This window comes from Carassius gibelio, chromosome B17, assembly GCF_023724105.1.
Source record: "Carassius gibelio isolate Cgi1373 ecotype wild population from Czech Republic chromosome B17, carGib1.2-hapl.c, whole genome shotgun sequence".
Lineage (NCBI taxonomy): Eukaryota > Metazoa > Chordata > Actinopteri > Cypriniformes > Cyprinidae > Carassius > Carassius gibelio.
The window spans coordinates 12,404,549-12,415,875 of NC_068412.1; the positions used below are offsets into that span (position 1 = coordinate 12,404,549).

General features: G+C 35.5%; 1 long non-coding RNA gene across 1 annotated transcript; it reads left to right on the top strand.

Moving 5' to 3' along the window:
* Nucleotides 1-275: 275 nt before the first annotated feature.
* On the top strand, nt 276-10,595 carry LOC127976650 (uncharacterized). Its single transcript, XR_008157902.1, has 3 exons — nt 276-323; nt 7,309-7,470; nt 8,621-10,595. It is a non-coding gene; the product is annotated as an uncharacterized LOC127976650 (long non-coding RNA).
* The last annotated feature ends 732 nt before the right edge of the window (nt 10,596-11,327 follow it).

Consider the following 11,327-nt stretch of genomic DNA (forward strand, 5'->3'; position numbering starts at 1 on the left):
TTCTAGTTGTGTCCTCTTTTGGAAGGTCAAACAAAGTACTTTTGCTTTCACAACGAAACACAGCATCACACACGGTGAGCTGAATGAGCGGAGGTTATAACCACATGTAATGACCATGGGCTAGACTCTGCTTTGTCCATGGTGAAAGCTGATCCACAGCCCGAAGTTGATGTATTTCCTCAGCGACCAGCACAGATCAGCTCTAGTCATGACAAAGCGGATATCATCCTCTTTTGGAAGGACAAACAAAGTAGTTTCGCTTTCACACAGTGTCTCGACAACATGGCAGCGCGGCAACAACAATACTACAATGAGAATAAAAGGTACACCTTCTTTCTTTGCCTGAACATTTGGGCAGTGTTATGCAAATCTTTCCCAAATCGAGACATAGACATGTGGGAGTGTGTTAGAACTAGCTGTATGAGCCGAATCTATAAAGAATATCTCTTTGGATTTGAGACTTTAGTGTTTGCAATTTTACAGATCTTCTAGCACCAAGAGCTTGTAACATTCGCATCATATGACGCTTTAAAAAACTCTAAAGTTTCATGATGTAAAATCTCAACTGTGACAAAGTTGGAATTCCTTTTGTGACAAAACAAAATTTTCACTTTATTTATAAATTTGTTTCTCATAAATGTGACTCTCCCAGTGTGACTTTATTTCTCAAATTAAACTTTATTTCACAATATATCTATTTATTTTTAATCAGAGGTGTATATTGGGCTTTAATACAAACAGTCATTTAGACATATATTAAATGTACGACTCTGCTGTGACTCTTTCAACAACTATTTGTGAACAAGATTTTGTTTTTCACTTTTGAGTGCAGGGATCTCAAAAGATGCCCTTCTGCTTTGTGCACAAGTAATACAATTTTTACTCTACATGTGCAAATGTGCCCTTATCATGACCTACATTGTTTAATCTTATGAAAACATCTCTATTTGCAGTTTTTGTCTGTTCTGAAAAATGTTACTATTTGATATTTTAAATGTACACTTTTATTTTACTGCTAACCTATTAACACTTAAACACTTAAACGCTGTGACTCTTTTCATCAAATCCAATTTATGAACTCAAGTTCATAGAGAGATCTCAAAAACAACTTTCTTTTTGTGTGCAAGTAATAATAGTTTGACTCCACAGTCACCTTATCATGACCTTGATTATTTGTAGTCTTATGAAAGCAGCCCCTTTTTTTTTTTTTATTCGAACATCCTTCACAACAATTCTGGAATAGGTTAAGCGTCTAATTTATGTCTCTCTCGAAAGTTCGAAAAGCCATTTAAACACAGTTTACAGAAGTTGATCTCACCCATAATCCCTTTGGGTTTTTTTTTTTCTTTTTTCTACATTGCTTTGTGATTCAACGCAGAGGATACGGACGTCTATTTATTGTGTGTATAAAAAGATTAGAAAAAGAAGCTTTCTTTTCTTTTTTTTATGCGATGTTAATGGGATGCGACACAAAATATGAAACATAAGTAGATGATGCTCTGCAAACCCAGATGGGGCCATTTAGCCTCTTTAAAATATATGAGAAATTAAACATGCTTGTAGGGGAAAGAAATGTGCTTATCTCATTTTACAAAGCACTCCCGTAGAATATCTCCTAGTTTCCAGACGAATGAAAACAGAAGTGAAACAATGTCGAGATTTTGGAGCAATGTGCACTCATTGTTGCCCGAGTTAGATTAAAAATGAGAGGGGGATGAGAACCGATGAGGGGGTGGGGGGGAGCGTGCATATTTTTCTGTGATTCATACCCCGCTGTAAAAGGCAAAACTCTCAATTCCTGTATATCAGAACCAAACACCTTGGCTGATAGACGCTGTGAGGTGGAAAATAGCTAAATGAAATTTTCTGTGCTTAAACGGCGAGAAAGGAGGAAAAAAATAGAAGAGGGGATATTCTCCAATCGCTGCACCACCATCCCTCTTTGTCCTGAGAGGCCTGTTTGCCATTCTGCACGATTAACAATATTATCTGTACCTGCCCGTGTCTGCCGGCAGGCTGCATGCCATTGTGTTCTCGTCAGGGGTGAGCGCTCCGGGCCTGGTGTGACACTGACGTTGGCCCGTCAGGTGCCACAGGGTTGGCTTCTCCCAGGTGGGACCGCGCTGGCATTTTGACCAGCTCCTGGTGGGGAGGGAGTGTAGAGACCAGGGGAGAGCACGGGGGCCAGCAACTCCTTCATTACCTGCCCAAAAAAGGTGTATGTGTATGTTTTTGGGCAGTAGTCCCAAAGGGTGTAACATTTGTACAGTGTGTACAGAGCTCCATCTGGCTCTTCTGTCTGGAACAGAAAAGTGTGTAATAAGCCTCTCTGGGTTTAATAAGCATCCAGATTGCATTATAGGTATTTCTGTTTTACTGAAAGTCTCAACTTTGGACACGGTCAGGTGTGTATCACATACTAACTCAATCTGGCTGCTATGTGTTTTCTGGCAGTTAGGTAAGTTTATACGCCAGAAAAAAATGCTGAGCTGATATTGATTGGTGTTTTTTGAAGGACTGCTTTGCAATGCTTTCAAACCTTTTCGAATCATTTGTTTTGAACTATGATTCAGAGCACAAAAGTCACACAATTTCAGTATACAAGGCTTCATTATTCATTACAGGAATAGATGATTTGTTAATTGCATTGAATAGGTTGTAATATTTTCAATTGGTTTGTAAATGTTGTCTTAATGTATGTTTGGGGTGACTTTTTTTTCTACAGTGATTTGACCAGCAGGCATCATTAGCTTCAATGCAATGTCTCTTTAAAATCTCAAATAGCTTTGTTTCGCCCATCAATAATAATCACGCTTCTGATCAGGAACTTATATCTGGTTTCATATTTCAACATCAAATTTCTTAACCCCGAATCTATACAAGAGTTTCGTTAAAAGTTTTTAATAGCTAGGATATGTTTTTAAAACTTTATGTTTTAAAGTTTAATGTCAAGTCTCAGTTTTCTAATGATATATCATTGTTATTGTTGCTGAGATATCACCACCAAGTTGGCTGTCATAAACTACTGTAGCTATAAAGATTCTTATATAATCCTTAGAAATTATTGTAGAGAATTAGGAGATATATGATAACTGTTACAGGTACAGTAAAAGTAATATACTAATATTCAAAAATGGCGGTTACGTTTTCTAATTATTTTAAAAGGAGCCTTCATGTTTACCAAGGCTGCATTTAACTGATCAAAAATACAGTAAAAATAGTAGTGTTATTAAACATTATTACAATGTTATGTCTGGGGGTGGCGGGGGGGGGGGGGGGGGTGGGTAAATAAATAGTTTTTTTCAGTTTAATCTGTAGAAACCATTGAAATTGTTACATTATTAATTCACCTTCACTGTGATATTGTTAATTTCAGATTTAATAGTGCATAAAACCCCCCGAAGTGCTTCATTTTAGTTGTAAGTGTTTGTTTTACATGTTAGGCAAGATGGTCTCTTCTTGCCTAAATATGTAGTTCTTAGCTGTTTAGTGGACTAGACCAGACTTTATGCCAATGTTTTACTTTACATGTAATCTAAATGAGGCTCATATTCCCCCTTCGAATACAGGGATTCCTTTACAAGCCATGCTGCTGCTATTGTCATGTCATATACAACGGATGCAGTTTTACTGCTTTTTTTGGGTTCATTTTTACTTACTGAAGCTCCAATGCAACACTGCATTATATGTCGTTAAAACAAATCTCAAGCTCTCTCTTTCAAAACCTGTGTCACACGAATCCCTCTAAAAGTACTTTGATCAATTTAAAAAACAATACTCATTCTCTATTTCTACCTTTCTTCTCTCTTTCTTTGCCCACTCTTCTTTTCACATAGAATTATTGACTCAGCTGCAGTCTGTGTGATATAATAACCAGTTCACCACACTGAATAACATTTCAGAAACCCAGTCCCAGAATAAAGCTAATTGTTCCTGAAAGAGAAAGCTGTGTGTGTGTGTGTGTGTGTGTGTGTGTGTGTGTGTGTGTGTGTGTGTGTGAGGAATGATAAGAGTAGACGCGACACACACTCACTGCAGGCCTGTGTGTGTGCTGAAAATGACATTTATCTTCACAGTGAGGCCTGGCCCTCCCTGTATGCCCGTAGAAAGGGAACCGGCTCTGAGCCACACTGTATTTTTTTCTTCTTTTTTTTTCTTTTTATTATTACTTTTCAACAACTACAAGGTTTCTTTTTTGCTCCCCGCAGGCCAGTCTGGGATCCTGCTGAGCTCAGATAGGCAGTGCAATATTCACAGAACTTCAATTTTCTTTCTTTCCCATGAGCACTAGTGTTATTTCACAACTTTTTATTGTCTTTCTGAACTATATTTTGGGTTTTTTTTCAAAGCACTTTTGATGGATATAAAGTTAAAGGCCTTGCTAGAACCTAAATGTTGTGGCTACACAGTCTTATTAAAGTCTTAAAAGGGTCTTTTAAAGAGCTGACTATAAAGGAAAGTGCAAATGATGAAGAAGTATGATGAAGAATATTTATATCTGATTTATAACATGTTTTGCAATCACCATATTTTTATATTATATTATATTATATTATATTATATTATATTATATTATATTATATTATATTATATTATATTATATTATATTATATTATATTATATTATATTATATTATATTATATTATTCAGTCAGAAAAAATATATATATTTCCCCCCACCCCTTTTTGTCAATTACTGACAAAGACAGGTTTATTTTGTGCTTTTTGACACCAAGCTAAACGAAGAGCGATTTTTTTTTTTTTTTATGTTTTTGAACATTAAAGATCCTCTTTTGCAATTATCAATAAAAAATACTGCCAATATTATTGAACAATAAATATTATTATTATTATTTAAGATAAATATATTTTAAAACCATTTATAATAGCTGTTTATATATATATATATATATATATATATATATATATATATATATATATATATATATATATATATATATACACATATATATATATATGTATATATATATATATATATATATATATATATATATATATATATATATATATATATGTATATATATATATATATATATATATATATATATATACACACTGAACAAAATTATAAACACAATTTTTGCCTCCATTTTTCATGAGCTGAACTCAAAGACTTTTTCTACACAAAAGGCTTATTTCTCTCAAATATTGTTCACAAATCTGTCTAAATCTGTGTTAGTGAGCACTTCTCCTTTGCCGATATAATCTATCCACCTCACAGGTGAATTTTGCACAGGTGTGAATAACCTGTGGAAAAGAAAAATCTTACCAACACGAAACTTTGAACGTGAGTATAGGTATTTTTGACTGACTTCCATTCTAAGACAGTGATGGGAAATATGGTTTTGGCTCACAAACCTGTAGCCTCCTAAATCTGATAAATGGGAATAATATTTTTTTAATTGGCATGCCCCCAACTCAAAGAAAGTCTATAATTTGATAATTACAACATGGCGTTCGTGTTTGCTCATCTCCTAAATATGATCCTTCCATCATTATTGTGTCACAAGTCCTCAATCAAAAATAAATTAGGTGCTTAAGAATTTTGTATAATATGTAGACTTCAGTCATTTTGAGTGAATTTTTTTCTTTTCAATCAGACAAAGAGGAAGGTCTTTCTGTTGTTGATTTATCTTCTCTTTCACTTTTCTTTTCCCAATGTAATACCATCCACATGGGCATTCAAGTGTATAGTACAAATGGGTACAGTTGCAGTTTATTAATGTTGCCTGAATTAAAGTATTTGCTTGAGCATATTTTACTACAGTTGGCTCATCCAGGTCTTCTTTTATGTTAATGAGAAATATCTCTGGACTGCTTTGTCTTAGATATTGGAAGCTCTGTTCAAGCCTACAGGGATTTGGGAATATGTCCCTGGAGGTGTCATGCTTCTGTTGATTTACTGATTTTCTTAATTTTTTTTTTTTTTACTTTTATTGCTTGTCTACTATATCACACAACAAAACCTGTCCACTTGGAAGGGGCCGTGAGTGTTTTATTTTTTTATTTTTTCTATTCGCCAGTAGGTCTCTTTTGGCTCAATGATATGCACTTCTTAGTGTTCTTAGTTATTTGAGACAGATTCTTCGCTCCATTTCTTTTGCCCTCTTGTCAAAGTCAATCTCTGTATTTCAGATCCGTTTCAGTCTATGGATCTGACCTTGTGGGATGTTCCCAGTTTCAGAACGATGAAGACAATTCCCTTTGGGAAAGAGTTTTTAATTCTTATCCCACAGTCTCAAGTTTTAGAAGTAGGTCCTCGTTGCCTGAAGGAAGATCTGATCTTGGAAAAGGAACGCTTTGTTCTTCATTGTCCTCTCTGTCATTTACACAGTGAATTCTGTAGGGGGCGCTATTTAAGGTCCCAAATCTAAACGATTAGGAAGCACATCATTATTTTGTATGATAAATATTACTATTATTATTGTTAAGAGACACTAATTGTGTACATTTCATTAATTTAATTAATTTGATATTGTTTGGAATGAACAAATATACTAGAAAGTTATCTAAATGTATCTAATGTGATACAAGACAATACATAATATGAACATGGAACAAAATAAACTGCTTGATTTGAATAATGGACAGTGTTAAGATTAAATTTGTGGAATTAGACTAAAATCAAATGCTTAGATTGAGTGGTTTCGTTTAATTTAGTTAAATATAGATGCAAAACCGCTTTCTTCATATGCGACTGAAATAGGATTTGAGGATTTCTAACATATCTGAACGGGCTGAATATTGTGGTGTAGATTAATTAAAGAAATGGAATGGAATCAGTGAAACATGTTCTGTCTATTACAATAATTTACAAATTTAAAATGACTACATTTATTTGCTCACTGTATAAATACATTTTAGTCAGTGTATTAATTTACTGTATGATATAGCAATAAATGAATGGTTGAAGAATAGTCCACAAATAGTTTTTTTTTTCTTTATTTTCTTTTTTCTTTAGGTCATAATAATGCAGCCTTATCAGTAGGGCTGGTTTGTGGTTAGCTTATACTGTAAATAATGAACACATTTTAAATGGCCAGATACACCTCATGATTTTAACACATTAAAATATTCTAAAGTCAAATTACCCCTGTTATCTTCCTAACATGGCCTCTTCACACATACAAATCTACATGAAAGTATTATGTATTCACCTTGCAGCGTGTGCTGAGAATACAGGTTTAAAGCATTTGCAAGAATTATCAGTCTCTGTCTGTCATTGAATATTTGAGGTGAGTTGAGCACCTGTCTGTGTGTGTGTGTGTGTGTGTGTGTGTGTGTTCAGACAGCTGTGAGTGGGGGAGGGGTGCTGACACTCCTGTGCTCGCTCACAGCAGAGTGGGAGGTGTGAACAGGAAGTACCGCCCAACCTGCTCTCCGCCCAGTAGTCCCACCCCCTCACATCCCAAACTGGATACCATGGAGGAGAGACAGTTTCAGCTGCAAGGTACCAGTTTTGTCTAGACTTCAGGTTCAAATGAGGACTGCTTTTAGAAGAAGCTTCAAAGATAATTTATTGGGGAGATCAAAAACGCTGGCGAAACCTCCCTTTCTGACATCATTATTATCATTGGCAGAGATCATAAGAGTTTCTTAATCTCGGTATCTCACCACTGTGATTTTATTTTAAGTAATTGTGACTTTATATTTAACAAATAAGACTTTATTGCTCACAATGTGACAAATAATTATGACTGTATTTCTCATAATTGTGACTCTATATATCTTATCTCATAATTACAATTATCTCACTATTTCGCAGAGTTGTGACTTTGTACCTTACAATTACAGCTTTATATCTCACAAAGTGACTTTATATTTATTAACTGAATATTTCTTACAATTGCAACTTTTTCTTGGAATCAAACTGTCTCACAAATGTGACTTTACTGTATATCTCAATTGCTCTATATCTACTATAACTATATCTCACAATTATGACATAATGTCTTACAATTATGACTTTACTATGATCATGACTTCCGCTATAGTATTTCGTTTAACTACTGCAACATAAAAATTGCATTTTTTTAACTTTGTGCCTCACAATTCTAACTTTACATTTTGCAATTATGACAATGTGTCTATATTTAATAATTGCAAGCTTTTTGCATAACTGCAACTTTCTCACAATTACAACTATTTCTCAGAAGTTTGTTACAAATTGCTGTTTATAAATCATAACCGCAAGTACATTTTCAATATGACACAGTTCTGCTAATGGACAACATTACTTGGCATAGCTGTTTATTTTCATTACCATTTTTAGTAAATGTAACTATTTGATGGAGTTTAATATCTTCAGTTGTTTTGCTGTTGTGGATTATTATTATTTATTTTTATTTATTTTTTCAGCTAAAGCCACTTCATGTCATGCTGAAAAACACTTGGTAGTGAAATTACTATTATATATATATATATTTTTTGTTCCTTTCTCAGATGGGCCTAGTATGATTGCAATGTGTAAAATATCTTTACAGGTTTTACACAGCATTGTATTATCTAGTTTTTAACCACTGAGATCTGGTGACGGTTCAGAGCAGTGATCTTCCTCTCCATTTCTCTCTCTTCTTTCTCCTTATCTTTCCACACGCCAGAGCTTTCAGGGGCTGCACGGCAGATGGGTGCCTTGCTTTTACATCTCACTTGAGGGTTGGAAAAAACAGCACAATCTGCGACCCACAATGCAGCATCAGCGGAGCCGCGCAAACGAAACAGGGAATCCATGCAAGGACACAGCCCAGATTCTTAACAATCCCTTTGAATCTCCACTTCCCCCTGCCCGGCCCTTCAAAGTGTGCCCAATGTTTTATTTATCCGACGGAGGAAGGAAATAAAGAGCCCGGCACAACAGAGTACCCCTTCTGTTTCCTGAAAAAGTCGGCCGTTATCGAGAACGAGGGGAGGGACGGTGGGGATTCGCACATGTCTTTGAGAAAAAACTACAAATCCCAACAGGCTCGGTGGTGGAAACGGACCAGCTGTCCACGGTTTTGCAGATCAGATCCCGTTGTCTTGATTATGAAATCACAAAATAATGAGGAGTAAAGTGCAGGCGTGAGTGTTTTCTCCTTTGTTCTTGCTTTTGACAGAAGTTATTTTTCTCCCGTTGCCTCCAAGCTGTGGTCTGCGGCTGCCAATGTTTGGTGCAGGACTGCATTTGTTCCCACAGACAGAAGAGAAGACTCGTGGCCTTGCCCTGTTTAAAGCTGTCATCCAACTCCCGCCTTGTGTTTTATTCAATTTTGACTGCGGCCCATACGCCTCCCATACCAACTGTCATCATCAAAATTGCAAAAGTCCAAAGCAATTAGACTTTTTGGAGACTCTCGGTTAACTTCTGTTGTGTTCTCGCATTATATTAGATAGAAAGATGCACTACTTTATGAAAAAACAAAAACAAAAACTGAATCTTCTTGCAATGCCAGTTTTTGAGTATTGTTCTTGCAAAGTTTCATAGATGACACAATCGCAATCTGTCTAGCCTGGATCTGGACTGCATTTGCCAAAAGCATTGTATGCCTAAGTGGATGGTAGAACAGTTGGCACTGGTGGTCTCTACCAACAATTTATGTTTAAGTTGCTTCTGGGATACGTAGCCCGAACTGGTACAATTTCATTTGGACTAAAGTAAAATAGCATAAATTATTGCTTCAGTCCGACTTAAGTCGATTCAAATGCACTCATCTACGGTTGAGCACAAGCACCAACCAAGACTTCCTAAAAGCTTTCTGTGTTTACTTCCATAATGACTGGCTAATTTTCTAGTTTCTAGACAAATATGAACTTTTTACGACACAGCAAATGAGCAAATCGCAGCAGGCACTGAAAGCAGGCAGCATTGTCAAAAAAGATTTAGATATGAACAAAAAAGCTGACAGTGTTAATATGGAACCAAAAAGAGGAGCGCAACCTGGCATTCACTCAAATTTTGCACCTGCACCTTAACAAATGGAGCTCTCCTGTGTGCCTCTCTGGCTTTCTCTGACTCCATCTCTCATTTCTATTCAGCAAAAACTCTCGTTCTGTCCTACACCCAGGCTCTGGGCGACATTTTTGGGGAGTTTCTTCTGCTGGGTGTACTGTGCGTGCATTAATTTGGGCCCATCTCTGAGGAAGCGCAACAATGAAGTGGACCTGTTTGGGAACGCGGTGCCAAGATTGGGGGATGACACAGTGAGGAGTTAGAGACACCTGGTCCGCCTGAAGGGCAAGCGGAAAACTTCTTCCCCCTTTCCCTCGCTCTGAGAAAACAGCTGCTGATCAGCATCTCGCAGCCATCTTACCATACTGGCTCAACCCAGGCCATCAATCAGCCAACACCTCCTGGGTGAGAGAGAGAGAGAGAGAGAGAGAGAGAGAGCAATGAGCAATACCTCATTTGTTTTGGCATAGGTGCTCAGTATACTTTCACAACAGCTTTGATTGGTTTCAGTTTATGACTGATATTGAAGACCCCTTGAAATCATTTGATGTCCAATTCTCCCGTGTTGATGTGTTGGGCAGGACCAGACCAAAAATAATAAAAAAAATAAAAAAAATGATTAATGCTGTCAAACAATTAACCGTGATTAATCGTGTCCAAAAATAAAAGTTTTTGTTTTCATAATATATGTGCGTGTGATGTGTATATTTATTATGTATATATAAAAACACACATATTGTATATATTTAGAAAATGGTTGAACTGTCTCACAGATATGTCTATATATAACTTTATATTTCACAATTATGATCTTATGACAATTTTATCTTATAATGATCTCATTGTCGCAATATTATAATTTTTTTTTAAACTGTAAATTTGTACCTCATAAAATGCACGCACAAACACACACACACACACACACACACACAAACAAACACGTTATTACTATTTATTTTATTTACATATAACTATTTAGGTTTAATTAATTTCCTTATTTAGTTTTAGTTTTCTACTTTGAATTTATTTTTATGTAATATTTTATATTTTATTTAATTCCAGATTTTTCTTTCAATTGACAGTTTTAGTTTCAGTTTGGTTTTAGTTTAAGTTTAACAACTGGAAAACTGGCAATTGTTATTTATATTAATTGTTTTTTTGTTTTTTTTAATCAAAACTTTATAAAAACACTCTCAATTAAAAAGTATATGAGATATTAGTGCATCTCAAAATAACCTCAAAAGCAAAAACAACGTCTATAGCGTATTAGGATAGTGTATTATTTCTAATGAATTTTTCTAGTGGAAGCAAGCATGCTAGGGAAGTCATGGCCTAATGGTTAGAGAGTTGGACTCCCAATAGAAATGTTGTGAGTTCGA